The sequence below is a fragment of the Mustela lutreola genome, chromosome 11 (assembly GCF_030435805.1).
Source record: "Mustela lutreola isolate mMusLut2 chromosome 11, mMusLut2.pri, whole genome shotgun sequence".
NCBI classification, from domain to species: Eukaryota; Metazoa; Chordata; class Mammalia; order Carnivora; family Mustelidae; genus Mustela; species Mustela lutreola.
The window spans coordinates 30,320,325-30,339,962 of NC_081300.1; the positions used below are offsets into that span (position 1 = coordinate 30,320,325).

Consider the following 19,638-nt stretch of genomic DNA (forward strand, 5'->3'; position numbering starts at 1 on the left):
TCTCTCTCTCTCTCTCTCATCTTGCTCTATCTCTAAAATAAATCCTATTAAAAAAAGAAAGAAATGCCTAAGACAGTTGATATATCCCACTGCCCCCTTTTCAGCAAGACTTTACCAAACTGATCAATAATAAAGAAAGGAGTGTGACATTTTTAAAGACATCACAGAAATTGAATCAACAAAACGGATTACACAAATGCTAGAAATCCTTGTCTTTGTTCTTCTTTGTCATTACTGTTTCTGGAGAAATAATTTCTTTGAGATAAACATAGGACAGAACTACAGTGGAGGTCAGCAAAGGAATAAAAATACTCCTGCTTGTATGTGGTGAGAAAACACTTAATCTGGCATTGAGTCCACACATACTTTTAAAATAGAACAGAAAGGGAAAATCAGTCCAAAATTACCAGTTACTTTTCCTACAAACTGACCATCAACCAATTTCATGGAATCTTTTTTTCCTTTTTAAAATTCATTGTCTGGATAGTTAATTTGGCCATGCGTAAAGACATCAATTTAATTATCAGGATAACCTCACCAACAAAACACAGTTATTTACAGTGTACCATATTTTTACACAGCAAAATTCTGTAAGTTAAGTAAATTAACTAAAAACATAAACAGAGTTCTCCCTGGTTAGGACAGACTAAGCTATCCTGCTGCCACAGGACACTCAACATTAATTCACAGGCTTAAGGAATAAAAAATTTCCCTTACTCATTTAACAGTCCAGGATGGGTGTTTTAGGCAATGGGCAACCTAGCTACCCACATGCCATGATCCAGAGACCCAGAGGGACAATGGCTCTGCTACCTCCAACAAATGACTTCATAAGCAATGATGCTCTGCTCATCTCAGCCAGTAGGAAGAAAAGAGTATATATGGCAAGACATCCAAATTTGGGGTGGGCCAGCAGAGAATTCAGTTATACGGCAATGCCTCTGCAAAGGTATGGTGCACCCAGTAAGACAGCTGAGTCCCAGCCCAACTCCATACGTTTGAAAGAAGAACATGGATTTCATTGGAGACCTGTTTCTATTAGGTATTTAAAAGAAGGTAATTTTTTTAGAAGAATATAATGTAAATATCTAAAGAGACTTAAAATATAAGGCCAGTCCTCAGTTCTGATATGAGTCTGGCCCACAGAGAAGCTGTGGGAGCTTTGAGGGGGGTGCTTCTTCATGGGTGGAGGGGGTGCATGTTAGCTATAGCTCTGACACTTAGGGGCTATGTGATCTCGAATGTTCTCAAGACAATGCAAAAGTCTAGGGTATGAATTCGATGACTTTAGGTAAAACAAGAAAGTAAAGCAAACGACTCAGTGGTGGATATGGAATGAGAGCTTAACAGATGAGATTTTTGTGCTTCTGTTCTCCACATCATCTCTGGCTCAGAGAGGTGCCATCTTCTGAAGGAACCAGACTTAGCATCAGGCAACCTAGAGATGCCTCCTCATAGCCCCTAACAAATTTAATGATTAGGATATGTTTGTAGATCAGGTAGGATTTTAGGGTTCTACTCAATGATACTGGCTTAATCCAAAAAGTTGGCTGTGGCTCATCTTGCCCTTCTAACCTTAGGGAGAGGATCCGGGAGCTGTACACATCAGGAGGGGGATCACTTCAATGCAGTCCTGGGGTTGGGCCAGAGCCCATAGGCTGGGATTTCCTCCCTCTGAAGAAAATTCCAGATTTTTTTGTCAATAAAGTATTCAGCCAGAAGGTTGGGGTGTGGTGAGATAGAGAGAAAGAACATAAATGACAGAATTAGTCCCATGTAGTCAGCCTCCTCAGACAGCCAAATAGTGAAAGTAGGAGAGATCTATTAGCAGGTATATTCATCAAAATTCAGAACCGAAAGGATATATATGTTGAAGAGTATTTGTGTGTGCATGTGTGTGTAGGGCAGAGTAGGCGACAAGGCTACTAAATAAAATTTATGGGGAAAGACAATCAAATCAAATAAGGAGGAATTATCCTTACATAGGCATTGCAGTAGAGTATGAAAATCTCTAAATAACTTTCTATCAAATGTATCCTGAATAAATAATATCTATGCCTTTTTACAGGGAGGAGAGTTAATATTTAATATTAAGCTTACTCTTGTCAAAAGCAGGCAAGAAGAAACTAGGTTACTGGTCTTAGAAACATGCTAAAATGCAAGCAGTGTGATAAATCTTTTGTTAAGTTGTATTTTTATAAGTTTTCTCTAAACAGCACTGCTGAATATTGTCTGATAAATTGTAGAGGAAATTGGCACCCTTTAAATCTTCTGAGAACCAAACAGTAATAGAATATATTAGAAGAAGCATGGCTGCAATTTATGGTAATCATCAAAGACACAGGATAAATTTGTTTTAAATGAGAAAAGTTTATAAAGTAATTAAACTATTTTTCTGACCAGGGAAATATAATTTAGGCTTAGTCTTGTAAAACAAGCATATTCTTTTGTTCTTGGGGGCTGAAATTTTAGGGAGATATCAACAACAAAAGGAACTGACAACCTGTAATGTGTCTAAAGAAGGGAATACTGTATCTGCATAGAAATTGTTAAAAATGAACAATTGTTCACTCTTCGGTATAGTCAGTCAATAGATACTCGGAAAGCCTGGAATAAGCGGGGGCCTCACGTGTAAGATAAAATCTCAACCCTCAGAACAACTGTTCTCAGCCTCACATTATAGGCATATTTTATATGATAAGGCATCCTGTCTCCAGCTCCTCCAATCAAAATGCGCGCTCAGCTCAGATGCAATTGTTTTTGATAATTAAGCGATTCATGGGAGTGCTTCATGGAAAATAGGGAGTGAGGTAGTGTTTCAGACTCAACATACTGAAGAGCTTCTTGCCCTGAAAGAACTGTAGTAATGCCGGCATTACAAAAGCTTGAAGAATATAATTCTGAAACCCAAATAATGCGGTTTTGATTATAGCTCTCATTTGCTCAAGAGTGATGTCCATTGTTTTGCTCTTGTCACCACACTGCACATTACAGATACACTGCACATTATCGATTCCCTTATTTCTGTTAGTGGCAACAGAGAGGAGCACAACAACTCTGCTTGGGGTCTGTATGTTGACTGTGTGTGTGTGTGTATGTGTGTGTGTGTGTGTACCTGCTGAATCAACAGCTTACTTATGGTATCACCTTTATTAGAGTGCTGTTTAGGGTAGGCCTGAATTGCGGTGTGGCCATTTCAGTTTAAGCAATTAAAAAGTGCATTTCAAAGTACATATAGGGGTGCCTGGGTGGCTCAGTGGGTTAAAGCCTCTGCCTTCGGCTCAGGTCATGATCCCAGGGCCCTGGAACTGAGCCCCACATCAGGCTCCCTGCTCCTTGGGAAGCCTGCTTCTCCCTCTCCCACTCCTGTTCCCTCTCTCGCTGTGTCTCTCTCTGTCAAATAAATAAATAAAATCCTTTAAAATAAATAAATAAATAAATATGCACGCCTTTGTCTGTTTTGTTTGCTTGCTTTTCTGAATCCCTTTATTCTTCCCCTTGCATAGAGCATATGGCTTCGCATAGCTATGGAAACCAAAGTAAAAAGCCCAGTGATGAGAGTTAAGAAGGCCACGTACTGCATGGAGCACTGGGTGTCATATGCAAACAACGAATCTTGGAACACTATTCAAAAGATAATGATGTACTGTATGTACTGTAGGGTGATTAATGTAACAATAAAAAAAATACACTGTTTTAACAAGTAAATTAACTTCATTCATATTTATTGATATAGCCGATATGTGTCTTCTAACTTGAATGTCTGACTTCTGTTGGTCTCAATTTTTGTCACAATAATTTTATAAGTATGCATATTAGGTTATACTTGCTACATTTATTTCTTTACAAAATGTGCATTATTTGCTCTTTAATTAAAAATGATAACTAGAGCTCAGTTAACCATAACGTTTAGGTTAGGTTATGATTTTGGGGTCCTGGGATCCAGCCCTGCATCAGACTCCCTGCTCTCTCTCTCTCAAATAAATAAATAAAAATCTTTCAAAAATGATAACTAGGAAGAATTATATTTTCATTCTACTTTTCATCTTTAAAGTTATGTCTTCCATAATGCCCTCTGTTTTATATATATATATATTTTTTTTTGGAAAAGAGTTTTGAGAAAAAATTCAGTTTGGAGCCTAGTATAATTTTATTTTCTAGCTTGTTAGTTTTTAACAAAACCCTTGAAATCTTACCTATTCCCTATACATCAACCAATGAGCTTATTCTACTTTCTACTTCCCCTCTGTCGTCTCCACTCATATCTCATTGCCTTATTTCTGCTTTGCCACAAAATACGATATCCATGTGTTCATCTTCTACACTTACCCACACCTTTGTTTTTGTTGTAGGTCCCCAGTTACATGCATTAAAGCCCATCATCAGTGTTTGGTGACATTTTCCCAATCATTTATTAATTGAATAAAGCTGATCTAATAAATTCTTCATGGAGAGCTCATACATACTGTATGTTCTAAGCTGTATGAGTTTAAAACTGTTTAGAGACCCTTAACCATAGGAAACAAACTGGGGGTTGCTGGGGGGGGGGTGGAAAGACAGGGTAGCTGGGGGATGGGCATGAAGGAGGGTACATGATGTGATGAGCGCTGGGTGTTACATGCAAGTGAGGAATCACTGAATTCTACCCCTGAAATTAACAATATGCTATATGTTAAAAAAAAAAAAACCAAAAAAAAAAAAAACCAAAAAAAAAAAAACCTCTTTTTTGCAGGGTTGTTTTTTTTTTTTTAAATCTTAATGTTTGACAAACACCTTTGCTGGACATAAAAATCTGTTCCTACATTCACTTATTCCTTTTTCTAAAGTGACTCTCTTTTTGCCTCCTCTTATATTTTTTTATTAGTTTCAAGTGTACGACATGAGTCCATATTTGTATACATATGAAATAATCCCCACTACATGTCCTATTAACATCCATCACTGCACAGAGAATTTTTTTCCTTGTGATAAGAGCCTGCAATATTTCTATTGCAGGAAATATTGAGTGAGATTGATTTAGGCACTGGTCATTCTTTAAACTACTATCATGACGACGACTCCTCCTCCTCCTCCGCCTTCTTCTTCTTCTTCTTTAAAGATTTTATTTATTCATTTGACAGATGGAGATCACAAGTAGGGAGAGAGGCAGGCAGAGAGAGAGGAGGAAGCAGGCTCCCCATTGAGCAGAGAGCCTGATGTGGGGCTCGATCCCAGGACCCTGGGATCATGACCTGAGCCGAAGCAGAGGCTTTACCCCACTGAGCCACCCAGGCGCTCCTACTCTCATGACTTCTTAAGCTACTCTCATGACTTCTTAAGCTATTCTCATGACTTCTCTTTTCCCCAAGAAAACCAGAGTCTAAACACTCCCTGCTGGGAGTAACTAGAGGGCGTTACCCAAATGTTTCTCAGCCTTCACTTAATTCAATTCTTGAGTCTTCATAGAGTACCAGAGTCTAGGCTCAAGGTAAATTTACCTTAAAATCTTCCTTATTAGAAGTCTCTTACTCATGCCCTTAAAAAGTGAGGAAACAAGATTGCTGAGTATTTGGGAAGCAGACCTCCTACATTCAGTAGCCAAAAGCCCCAGTATAAATAACTCCAGGGTCAAGATCTCCTATATGTCTTTCTTGAGAATAAGAAGTGGATTCGACAACAAAAAAATGTAGCTTCATCACTAAAGTGCATCACTGGAAGAGGCTTAGAGATTGTCTGGTATGACTAGAAATTAAAAACTAAGATAAATACAACAATGTTTTAAAACTCCTATAGACGGGGTGCCTGGATGGCTCAGTGGGTTAAGCCTCTGCCTTTGGCTCAGGTCATGATATCAGGGTCCTGGGATCGAGCCCCGTGTTGGGCTCTCTGCTCAGCAGGGAGCCTGCTTCCTTTTCTCTCTCTGCCTACTTGTGGTCTGTCAAATAAATAAATAAATCTTTAAAAAAAAAAAAAAAAAAAACCTCCCGTAGACACTGACTGAGTCATTGCCAGAAACCAGATCTCCTGATTCTCATTTTCCTGCTAGTGTTTGTGTTTTCGTATCCATTGCATGTTCATTAATTTTATACTTACAAAAGAAACTACCTACTCTTCTTCCCCATACCCTCTTCTTCACAAACATTTAAAAATTAAAACCAAATGAGGATAGTTAATTTCAGTACAATTATTTTTCAACATAACTGTCACAATGTTTCTAGTTTCAATTTCTTAGAAATGAGCAATGTCCAGGTGACTTAGAGAGAAATCTGATTATTGGCCAAAAGGAAAATTCTGTATTCAAGTTAGCAAATTTCAGTACAAAAATAGTTTGTGTGGGGCGCCTGAGTGACTCAGTGGGTTAAAGCTTCTGCCTTTGGCTCAGGTCATGATCCCAGGGTCCTGGGATCGAGCCCCACATCAGGTTCTCTGCTCAACGGGGAACGTACTTCCTCCTCTCTCTCTGCCTGCCTGCCTACTTGTGATCTCTGTCAAATAAATAAATAAAATCTTTTTTTAAAATGCCTTAAAAATAGTTTGTGTGTTGGAATAGCCTTTCCTTTTAAAACTATGGAATGCTTTATGAATTTACATGGCATCCTTTCTCAGGGACCACATTAATCTTTCTATCATTCAAATTTCGGTGTATATGCTGCCAAAAGCAAATCACAGTATTGTTTCTTATGCTTTCATGCCTAGTTTATATGAGAAAAATATTTCAACAGTATCAAGAACTACACAGTCATTAAGCGTTAAGTTTAGTTGGCTAGCCTGAACAGAAAACCCAGATTTTATGTACTTCTCATAAATTACTTTACTGCTAACCAAAGCTTCTGGATAGCAGTGAGAACACACATAGCAGTATTACTTGTGCCCTGAGTTGGTATCAATCCAGTCAAAAGCAAATAAAGTTGAACCCTACATCAACCAGTAAATGTATGATCTCCAGCAACTTTTATGAAATTCTGAATGTGATTACCAACTTACCTTTCTACCTTTATAGACTGGTGATCCTCTGTAGACTCAGGAACTAGATGGGAACCCAAGAACAAGATGATTTTTTTTTCTTTTTTCAAAGATTTCATTCATTTATTCCACACACAGAGAGAGAAAGCACAATTAGGCAGAGAGGCAGGCAGAGAGAGAGAGAGGGAGGCAGGCTCCCTGCTGAGCAGAAAGCCTGATGTGGGGCTTGATCCCAGGACCCTGAGACCATGACCTGAGCCAAAGGCAGAGGCTTAACCCACTGAGCTGCCCAGGCGCCCCAGAGCAAGATGATTTTTTAGATCCCGTTTACCCAGAACATTCTTTATCTCTGATATCATATAATAAATTACCGTGTTACATAATAGAAGCCCAAGAACATCCACTTTGTAATAAATTTAAGAACCATATGGAATTTGGATTTTGATGTATTTATGGAGAACTTTTTTTCATCATGCAAAAAATTAATCAGTCTCAATTTACAAAGGTAGAGTAAATACGGGTCAACATGGCCTTTCTAGTCTCAAATACTCGCGGCTCTTTTTAACACAGTCCTCAAATCCAGGATGAAATGGACAGACTGGTTGTATTAGAGACGCTTATTTGTTACCAGCATCACCATGGGTGTTACATACAAAGGTGTACATGGCTCTCTGTTTGAGAAGGGAAGGAGGTAAGACACTGTCTTTATACACTGGTTTTCATAGAAGTGACATTTTCTCATGTTGTCAGCATTCAATTTTCCACTGATGCACTTACAAGTTTTCATGAACACTTGAATGCAAATGTGACACTAACCCAGAATGAAGCCTGGCTCTCCTCTTAGAGCCGTTGGTACTGAGACACTGGCAAGCAATAAACACTCACCACTGGCCCATTTCCACAGCAAAGTTTCTCATCACAAACTCACCAACAACTTTTGACCTCTGGACCCAAAGACCATCAATTACCCAGCTTACAGAAGTGGAATACAGTGAACCAGCAGCATCATTTGGCCGTCACCGGGTTAACATCCTATCATAGGTTGAAAAGCAATTTGTCCAATATTTCAACTGCCAGGGAGAATTCTTTATTAGCTTTTGGGTAGGTTTGCCTTTCAATCGGATGATTTGAATAGCTTCTGTGGTGGAGAGATGCTGCCCTCAGATAATGATTTTGCATTTCACCTCATCATTAATGCTTTGGACCTCAAGGGAAGTCACTGTGCCTTTTATGAAGGTCGAAGCATTTTATAACCTTAATAAAGACTCATAGCCTCAGGAACAGCAAGTGTGAGCAAGTGTGGGGGATTGACTGAATAAAAATATAACTAAATTGGCACTTTAGACTACACACATTGGAGGACTTCAAATGCAAATCAACAGTTAAAGAGTACAATGACACCCCAAACTTCAGTGCTCTTCAAACGTACAAACACACACGCATGCATACACACGGGCATTATTCAAAGCAAAAAGAGAAATAATCTTTTTTTTTCCTTCTGGAGAAGCTTTTCTCTGTAATTTTATGTTTAATTGCTAAATATTTTACATGCTTACAAGCTTGACAGACTTGAGTTAAAATAATTAATAGTCATGGTGATTCTTAGTTATTATAAATTTCTTTCTGTATAGCATATAGGATACTGTATCTTGAAGTGTCAAATGAATACAATAAGCCAGAGTGATTATGAAAACTATACCACATTTCCCAAGGTCACTTTGTCCCAAATATAACTAATAAATTACTGTTTTCAATAACTTACTTAAGGGTACTCTCCAGAGAAATCATTTCAATTTAATAATTCAAGGGACTCTTTCAATTTTCCTAGGCTTCTACTTCCCTCCTCTGGGCATTGTTTACTGGCCATACTTCTGTTCACAGGAACTGAGAAAGAAAACAGGAGCCCCTATGACAGGCATTGTGATAAAATAATATCTCATCTTCTTTGAGTGTCACAGAAACCTTCAGAGAAAGGCATATGATCCTTATTTACAGACTGTGGATTAGAGAGCTGAAATAATTTTGCAGGGTCATATTCCTGAGGGTTATCAGGGCTCAGTTCTATTGAATTCATCCCATTCTTCAAGTGCAGAAAACCAGGCTGTATATTGCAGCAACAGAGAGAGCAGACTAGGAAGGCAGGGGAATGATCTAGAGTAGGACAGTGTGTGGAATGCCCCCAAAAGATCCTCTGATAAGACACCTGACCAGGGGGCTGGTTATCATGGTGAGTCCTGGGGAGCCTGATGTGACGTGCCAAGCCTGAAGAAGACAGGATCGGGTCTGAGTGAGGGCTTGAAGTCGAAACTTAATAGTCAGCTTTGTAGACTGTCATCTGGCTAGATGAACACTGAGTTTCCCAAGTAATTATGCCATAGGCTACGGGAAGGTTTCAAATATCCAACTTTGTGTACTGCTCTATGAATTTGAGCTGTGTGAGGGCAAGGTATGGATCTCTCACTTTATCTCAGATATCTAGAAAATGCTTGCTAGAAGGTAGTTTTTCAATAAATTAATAATAAATGAAGATGATCAAAATTCAACCTAGGCAGAGGAAAAAAGTCAGGGTTAGGATTTAGACACCCATCCTAAGCCCAAGGCCACTGTTTCTGGGGGTAGAGAGCACTCAGCAACTGAAACACATTAGTGTACCCAAGAATTCAAAAAATCAGAACAATGTTCATTAACTTTAACTCCTTCATTAAAATCTGCCACATCAATATCCTGATTTCAGAATCAGTTTCTCTTGAACTGGCCAGACTTGCATTACAGGGCAGAAAGCCATTTAATTATTTGAGGTTTATTCAATATATTTCTACCATCTTTGCAACTTGTCGATATTCCCACCATTTACCCAAACCTGGAGCTGACCTCTCTTGAGTCACTTCATCTAGCTTCATGAAACCCTTGTCTCAGCACAGGGCCTACAATGGCTTTAAAATATATATATATTTTTAAATTTATTATTTGAGAGATAAAGAGACAGAGATAGTGAGAGAGAGCACAAGCAGGGAGAAGGGGAAGTAGATGCAGGCTCCTCATTGAGCAAGGAGCCTGGTGTGGGATTCGATCCCAGGACCCTGGGATCATGACCTAAGCTTAAGGCAGACGCTTAACCAACCCAGCGACCAGGCACCCCCTAAAATGTCTTTATCCTCTTAATTTAACCTTCATTCATTCATTCATTCATTTATTCTTTTGTTCTCAAAATGTATTAAAACCAAACTGTGTACCTGGCAATGGGAATAAAATAGTTACCTTAGTAGCCCTCATGGAGCATACCAGTTGTCAGGGAAAAAGGAAATGATGAAAGAATTTATAATGTAAAAGCCTTTAATAAGGACAAGTAAGGAAAGCTAGCAAATCAAAGCGCTGCTATTGTCTGTCTTCACAGACACTACAAACCTTAAGCTGATGCATATTCCGTCTTTACTTTTAAGCCAGAACAATTAAAGCTGCACGGGCAGTATCTGCCTGCAGTTATATGCACTGACCTCCCTTTCCTGATCTTGGTTTCCATATTGTCTCATTTCCTTCACTACTAACTTCATTCTCATCCTTTCTCAGTTGCCTCAATGAGCACAATGAGATGGGGTATGAGGAGATACATATACCATCCCAGAAAATATTCCTTTCATTTATTAGGTATCTGGAAACTTTGGGCATAACAAACTGTCTTGTGTACTTATTTTCCTTCCTGGAAAATTATACTGAGAGTAAGACCACAATTTCCTCAATATTTAAATGTTTGAGGGGTCTAAGGTCTTATTTCCAATACAATGAAGTACGAAAGAGGTAGCAAGACTATATACATTCCTTTATTCCTTCATACGGTCCTTCATTTACCACTTAGTTATTACGGGGCTATCCTGCACCAGGCACTGCTTTTAAGCACTGGGAGAGTAAATAGTAGAAATATTTAAAATGATAAAAAATCTTTGCCCTCATGAAGGCTGCATTCCAGGAGAGCAGACAAACAACACATATATATATATGCTCTGTTCAAAGACAAGATATACTGGGGTGCCTGGGCGGCTCAGCTTGTTAAGCATCCAACTCTTGGTTTTCTGCTCAGGTCTTGGTCTCATGACTGGTGAGATCCAGCACCACACAGGCTTCTGTGCTCAGTAGGAGTCTGCTTGAATATTCTCTCTCCTGCCCCTTCCCCACTCCCATTCTCTTTCTCTCTCTCTTGTAAATAATAAATAAAACTTAAAAAAAAAAAGATCAGATATATTGTGATAAAAGATGACACAAGGAAGAGAAATACAGATAGGTTATTGTTTTTTATGCAAGAAGGCCAGAGATGAAACCTTGCTAATAGCTCTAAGGAAGATGAAGCAATGGTCGAGAGGTTTCGACTGAGCCAGCCAGATGCCGCCAGCCATTTGGTTTTGTAGGGGAAACCTCCCAGACAGAGAAAACACAGACTGCAAAGACGCTTATACAGGAGTTTGTTGGTAAGTCTGAGGAATACTGAGGAGGCCACTGTGACTGGAATAGAAGAGGGGGTGACAGGTGGCGAGGCTGGGAAGGTAGGGATCTTGCAGATTGTCCCACAAGCAGGGAGGAGATAGAGTGACATTTCTGAGACTCTCCGAAACAAACCAGGAGAGAGACAGTGGTGGCTTAAATGAGAATGGCATCCGTGGAGATGCTGTGAGATCATTAGACTCTGGAGACATTCTGAGGGGAAAGCTGAGAAATTTGGCCAGTGGATGTGAAGCTGGAGGTGAGCAGCCAGATTTCCAGGAATAGGAAAGAGCTAGAGGACTGCTCGAGTTGACGAGATTGAGTGAAATTAGGTGGGCAAGCACAGTCAAGCGAGGGGGCCCTTTAGCAAAGAAATGAGGAAGGGACGATCAAGAATGGAGTAGGGGCAGGGAGATGGAGAAAAGCAATCTGAGGGCTGAGAGCAGCCCCATTTTACACTTAGGGAACCCCAACAGCTGTGCTGATTGCCAGTGACCAGGAACTGCGGGCAACACCGGCAGGGCTGGCTCTCCCACTGCCTTACACAGACACTGGCACCTCCTCAAAAGCCTGTATACACAATCTGGCCTTGGACCCGCTTTATGGGAAAACCGGCTTCTAAGAAGTAACTTGAGGAACCTGTGAGCAAAGTAACTATCACATGGATTCCTAGATTGACTCACTATTGGCGAGTTCTCTGAAGTACATGGATCATGAGGGTAGTTTTGTTTTTTTTTTCTTATGTGTACTTAAGTCTTTCTTTCTTTCTTTCTTTTTCTTTCTTTCTTTCTTTCTTCTTTTAAAGATTCTGTTTATTTATTTGACAGACAGAGATCACAAGTAGGCAGAGAGGCAGGCAGAGAGAGAGGAGGAAGCAGGCTCCCTGCTGAGCAGAGAGCCCGACTCGGGGCTCGATCCCAGGACCCTGGGATCATGACCTGAGCTGAAGGCAGAGGCTTTAACCCACTGAGACACCCAGGTGCCCTGTACTTAAGTATTTCTTCATGAATATGGTTAAATTTTCATCTGTCTATTTGCCCCCATATTTCCACTGATGCTGGACATTTTAAGTTGTGGGATCTTTCTATTTCTATCTCCCAAATTATCACTCCCTCCATTCTGGCTAAAACCAAAGTTGGTTGTGTTACCCTAAGACAGAGGGAGCTGATTTAGATTTGTCTACCAACCAGCCTTGGTCCCAGAGACATTATTTCACTGACAAGTGATAACTTTTTTAACAATAAGGTATTTAGATTGCAACAATGCTATTACATTGTAACCATCAGGCATTGTATCCATGAGGCTAAGCAGAAGCCCTTTTAATATGAAAACATTTCATATGTATTTTATATAGTTTCTTATAAACTGTATTTTATATAGAAACTATTTTATATAGTTTCTGTATATATACATATATGTATATAAATATATATACATATATTTTATATGTATCATTTTCTGTATTTTACATATATTATTATATACTATTTATGTATGTACCTTCTGCTGCATTATAATGAATGATTTAGGTCAATCTGGAATAAGATTCCTGTTTCCCAACTCTATAGATTAGATGTTATTAATATAAAAATATGCATGGTATTTTAAGGGCACAATCCTCCTCTCTCTTGCTTGAAGGAAGAACAGCTTTTATTAAGCTGTGAATGTTAAAGGAAAAACAGATGGAAGTAAGATTATTATACTAAAGCATTAGCAAAAAGAAAGAAAGAGAGACAAAAAAAGAAAGAAAGAATTAAAACAAACAAACAAACCTATAACTCATGAAGGGTAATGGAGGAAAAGAAAGAAGGTAATGGAAGAGTGAGATTATACCTCAGGGGATTGTTGCTCTTACCCCTGGCCTGTGAGAAGAAGGAAAATGAATGAGCAAGTTAAAGAATCCCGAGATAAAATTGTTTATTAAATATTTCCATGAATTTAAAGAACAATTCTTCCTCCCTAATATAATGAAATATATCATGTGCTATCACTTAAAAAAATAAACAAACAAAAAACAAGCATTTTCTCCTGGAAGTTTATGTCTGAACTTCAGACATAGAAATAGGTAGACTCCTACCACATGGAAGGTTCTGTGTTATGAAGTGATGAAGAGCAACGAATAGATTTGGGGTTGGAAAATCAAACCAGTTCTTAGAAGAAAGTGATCAGCCTCTACAACTCATGCCTGGTGACTTCAGCCTATTTTAACATGTGTTTTAAAAAAGTCATAAGGTTCTAATTTTCTTCCTATGATAAATGGATTTTGGTATGAAGAAGTCCTGGCTATAATTCTTCATTAATTTCCAAACCACATTTATCATTATTAGAAGTTTTATGAGAACCATAAAGATAAAAATTGTTGTTAATACCTACAAAAGCCTACTTACAAAAAAAAAGACAAGAGACTAAAGGTCATGATAAAACAACTCTCTCTCCCTCTCTCTTTCTTTCTCTCTCTCTCTCTCACACACACACTCCACACAAATTCCCATGAAACAAAAGAAATGTCCAACTTTATTAACAATGCAATAAAACCAATGCCATTATTTTCACCTATCAAATTGCCTAAGTTCTTTCTATAAAATCATATTCAAGCTGACAATGCATCTTTTATGAAGTAGATGGGCCTTCTCTTTCATTGAACGGATGATAAGTTGGTATTTTTAGGGGAACGGTTTGGCAATATGAGCTCACATCACTAAAAATGTTGATATATTTTGATCCAAATAGCTTACATCTGGGAATTTACCCTGAGAGAAAAAGCATTGAATTATACATTGATGTTAAGTGGTGTTTATCAAAGTGTTAATTGCAATAATGAAAGATTATGAACATGCAAATATTCAAGAATAAAGAATATTTTAATAAATTATGGTGTGTTATGTGGAGATTAAGTATAGTTTGAAAATGGCATACTTTTTAAACATTTTTTAGGAAATCTTGTCTAATGAAACAGAAGAGGAAAATTAAGATACAAACTATATATTTGGTAAGACTACAATTTACTAAATACACATACACACACAAAAATAGATAGACAATTGTTCTCCACATACTATATAGAAAAAAAAAAAAGATGAAAAAGAAATTTGCCAAAACATTAGCTGTGATTTCTTTGTAAGACTGTGGGAGACGTTTATTAAATTTTCTTATTTACATCATATTTTCTAACCTAGTTTGTAAGCCAGAGAGATGGAGATAAACATGGGTTTTTAAAACCTTGTGTTCTGGGCAGAGTAAGGGCTTAGTTGTTCAAGCGAAGGCAGAAAAATAAACAGGCAAATGCAGCCACTAAATATCTCCAAAGCCCAGCCTTGCAGAGAAAGCCACAGACTGACAACTCTGGGGATAATGTATGGGTGACCAAGGGAAGCAGCATGAATATTTTCTCTTATGAAAGAACCATGAGATTTTGCATATTTAATGCAAAGCTGTGAAAATGTCTGCTTTCATGATCTGATATGAAAGATCTGCACACATAAAAACTCCTCGGAGTTCAATTTGTCTACTTTGCTGGAAGACTGAGTCAGTCTCTCCTGGGAGGCCACCTTCCCTTTCACAGAGTCTGGATGTCATGGTGAGCCAACATGTCCCAAATAGGACATACACTCATTTTATTTATATATTTTTGTGTGTGGGAAATAGGAATTTTCCACATGTCTATTGATGATATGGCATCACAGAATATTTTCATTTTCTTCCAATTCTGTGCATTCCTTTCTCTACACTTTTGTTCATTTTCCTTATTCCTCTTAAGATGAACCCTTATTTCTCCTCTGCTCATACAAGTCTAGTATCTTCTCCAAAGCCCAAGTTAACCCCCCATGAAAACCTCTTGGCTCAAGAGTCCTCAGTGTATCTCTCTCTTTATCATTTTAAGCTCCACACAAGTTAACAACTGATCACAGAGTAGATTTTTCCATAGCTTTCCAATTAGTCCAGGGGTATTAGAAGGCAGGCATCTTAAAGTACAATTATTCTTCCCCCCACCCCTGCCAGGCCTAACTCAGTGCTGATCACAATAAAGGCTAATTGAATGATTTCCAAATATGTTTGAAGTAGTTCAGTGTTCCTCCGGCAGGTTTTTAGCAAAACAATTCAATGCATTGGGTACCATGAGGTTGTTTAAAGAGAGTACTCCAAGGAACATAAGAGAACTTGGACCAGATGGGTCTTCATTTCAATATGGCGGGGGAACATTTCCAATGCTGAAGGAGTGCTTTTTTCCACCTCCTCCTGTGTAAACTCTGGCTTGTCACACCTTAATTATTTAACAGCCCCTGCCTGGCACGAAACCAGAAGAGACTGCCTCATTAATGTTCCATTCCAGCACACATTCTTTCCAAAAGCCTTTAAGAAACTCATGAATATTTCATTGTCTCCATAAGTGCCAGGAAGATGGCACCATTATCTAAGAAACTGAATGCTACTTACTAGGTTTGCTTCCCTGAGCTACTTACACCCAAACAAGGTGCTTTCCCTCAAGAATCCTTTTGGTGAGTCATACACAGGTAGGTGACACAAATGTAAAGCAGAATTTTAAACAGGGCATTTGATAACAGAAATCATGGGGTGGGAGCTTCTCTTTAAAGGCAGATATCTGCTTTAGATTGTGTATACAAACTCAATCAGAGCTCAGGAGAGATTAATGATGTTTAATCTAATCTAATTTCTTAGTGGTACTTAATGAAAATTAAAAAAAAAAAAAAGTGAGGGAGGTAAATCTGACCGTAGAAAAGGTCTTAAAAAAAAAAAAAAAAAAAAAAAAAAAAAAAAAAAAACAAGGGAAAAGACTCTGGTCTTTTTCCTTTCTTTTCTCTTCTCCCCTCATCGCACCCCACCTTTTTTTTTTTTTTCTTTTTACAGACAACACTTCAAGCCAAGAAAACTCTAGTGAGTTTGAATATTTAATGTTATGCTTTCCCACCCTCTTCTTTCACACTCTTCCCTATATGCTCAAGAGCCATATGATTGGGGCCATAAGGAAAAGCTGCTTTACTCAAATATATCCAAGCTGTGAGCCAAGTTTGAAAATAGAAACTTTAAAAAAAAAAAAAAAAGTATACCACATTTCAAAGTACCCCAGGTCCGCGATGGCTCATGAATTCTAGGACATGGAACATAATTATCAACCTTGGGCTTGTTAAATGAGATTATATTTTCCAAGTACTTATTCCACTGAAAATGAACATTTGACACCCTAGAATTCCTGCAAAAGGCACAGGCATTATTTTCCCATTTTATAGGTGAGAAAACAGGAAGAAGTTAAATGATTTGCCTGAAGAAAATACATAGCTATCCGATGGTGGATCTAACTGTAAAACGCACACCCACTGATCTGTCCAGATCTTTTTCATTAAAAACATGTGCTGTATTCCCAAGGGACATTCCTTTCCCAGAGACTTATTATTCTTTGCACAAGATTAATACCAATATAAGTACTGTTTCAAGGTATTTTGAAACTGGGTGCAAAACCTAGCTCAAAATTGTCGTGAGAAAAAAAAATGTATGGAAAAACTTGGAAATATCTCCAACTGACAACTAATCATCTTTTTTTTTTTTTTTATGGCTTAAAAACACTGTTTGAAAAGATCTGACCACTAAGAATATCATTTAGAGCACAGAACTGGGTGTGAACTCAACAGCTCAGCACCACTCACTTGGATTCATTAGACCATGTTCCTTTCTTTCTGTTCCCAAAGACATATTTCATTCTATCTTCATGAAAGGGACAGGTCATTATCTGCAATTTGACAAGAGAGGAGACAATTAAAATGCAGCTTGACCATTACTAAAATAATAACAGAGTTAACATATTATAACTTCAGCTGGGAACGTGCCCATTTTTTCTGTAACTGAATACAATTCTGGATACAATCTCTGAAAATTGAAATTTGCTCCAGTTTGAAATTGTTTGCCTGGTAACCAATCCAGTAGTCTTGCCGAGAACACTCTTCTGTGGCCAATCAATGTTGCATCTAGGCCATTATATACAAGTAACACTGGGTGATTTGGGGCACAGAGAACACCCCTACCTGACCAGTCCCCACCTGCTGATGGAACATTATTGCTAAGAGCGGTGCTGCTTCTGGGATTCAGCCCATGCAGTGTGGTTCCCAGAGAACCTGAGACTGGACACAGAATCAGGGCCTTAAATGTCAGCCTTGTAGGGCGAAAAAGGTTTCAGGCAGCTCCCGTGGGCTTCTCAGGGCTTCTCAGGTGGCCGTCAAATCCTCACCATCTATAAACCATCTACCAAATAAATATTGGATGGATGTGTTGAATCTTTTTATGTGAGAGTAATTATTCTTCTTTGCAAATGTATCAAAGAAACGAGGAAAAGGAAGGCAGACACAAAACCTGGCAAGACTGCGTGAACTAAATATGACGTAAATGTCACAAATGTATTAATTAAGCTTATACAGTGCAAGACCCTTGCACTGGGAAGAAGAGAAATGGAACTGTAATCCCAGATCTGTCACTAAGCAGAAATAAATGTATCTTCCCAGCCTATCTTCCTAGGCTGCTTCAGGATTAGATAACGAATGTGAAAGTTAGACAATAATATAAGTAAAAATGCTCTTAGTAGCAGTTTATTGGTATGAATATTATTAAAAGATAAAGCAAAGATAAAAAGGTAATGTAAAAATACAATTATAGAAATACCTAAGTGCTTGTCATAATGTAACTACGCAGCTTTATATTCTGTACAGTGCATATTTATAACTGAGGAGATTGTTCATGGCCTGGAAACTAAAATTAAAAGTAATTGCAAAAGAATGTTCTAAAAATTTCCTGGTAACGTTCATCAAAATTCTGCAACATACGAATATTTTCTTTTCTAATGTAGATCCCAGATTCCTATTTCTGAAGTCTAATACCACATACTTTCTTCAGAATCTCATTTCCCGATTAAACCATCTCAGTGTCTATAGTGGTTAAACATCAATAAGATATGTACTGCACTCACTTGTGGATCAAATCTGCATTGAGGCCTGGGGAACACATGGAAGTAGAAGACATTCCTGGCACTGAAGAAGTTTCATATTTAACCTCATGGAAATTTACAGTAAGTTATAGGTTTTTTGTTGTTTGTTTGTTTTAGGATTAGAAGTGAAGAAAGAGCTGCATTGGGGCATAAGACAGGGTTTCCCCCATAATCCCCAAAGGAAATGAGGCACTGTGGATCATTCACACATCCTTTCTTACCCTCTCATGTTTTAAAATTTCCTTTCACCACCCTCCACACATATCTAGCAACAATATTATCTTGTTCCTCACTTTAAGCCAAGCTTCTTGAAAGCTAATTGTTTCTCAAGGTGCTGTCTGCATGTCCCCACCTACCCAAGGCAATCACTAACACCATTGGCCCCCACCTGAGGTTATATCAGAGAAATTCTACCTAGCGCTGCTAGTTCACTTGGGGTACATATAGTCTGCCTTCCAAGCTACTACATGGAACAGTTTTTCCAAACTCTCTGCCTCTCAGGACACAACCAGGCATCTTTTCCATCTCCAAGGTCAGGCTCCTCTTTGTTTTCTTCCTGACCACTATCCTTTGCCCCACGTTTTAGGTGTTTGTGATGGGGGCGCCTGGGTGGCTCAGTGGGTTAAAGCCTCTGCCTTCAGCTCAGGTCATGATCTCAGGGTCCTGGGATTGAGCCCCACGTCGGGCTCTCTACTCCGCGGGGAGCCTGCTTCCTCCTCTCTCTCTCTCTACCTGCCTCTCTGCCTACTTGTGATCTCTCTCTCTGTGTCAAATAAATAAAATCTTAAAAAAAAAAAGTGTTTGTGATGGTAGCACTCTACTTCTATATTAGTGAGGACAATAATAAATGTTATTTAAAAATCCCAATGCTTCAAATAATAATGATGATAAAAATCTCTCTCTTCCACCAGTGCAAAGAGAATCAGAGGACTCTGAAACAGGAGCATCCCCTGATGGAAGGAATCCAGATCCCTGAGTTGTCACTAGGGAACCTATCTTTTCCCCCATTACATTGTGTGGTGAGCAACACAGGATATTCTCAGAGTTTTGTCACTGAGATTTGGGGATCACTTGTTATAACAAGTAGAATGATCCTGACTAAGAAACCATCCCGCCGCCCCCCGCCCCCACCTTAAAATCCTACCTATTTCACTGAGCATCACCACTATTAACCCAGTTATCTGAACCAGGACCTGGGCATGAGTCTGGTTTTTACTTTTTTCTTATTCCCATCT

At 38.6% G+C, this 19,638-nt stretch overlaps 1 long non-coding RNA gene and 1 pseudogene across 1 annotated transcript in view; both read right to left on the reverse strand.

The window, feature by feature from the left end:
• The window catches only part of LOC131810832 (uncharacterized), a 227,235-nt gene that overhangs the window by 103,688 nt on the left and 103,909 nt on the right, over window positions 1–19,638 (reverse strand). The gene's annotated exons all lie outside the window — the stretch shown is intronic.
• On the reverse strand, window positions 6,541–6,641 carry LOC131811985 (U6 spliceosomal RNA; annotated as a pseudogene).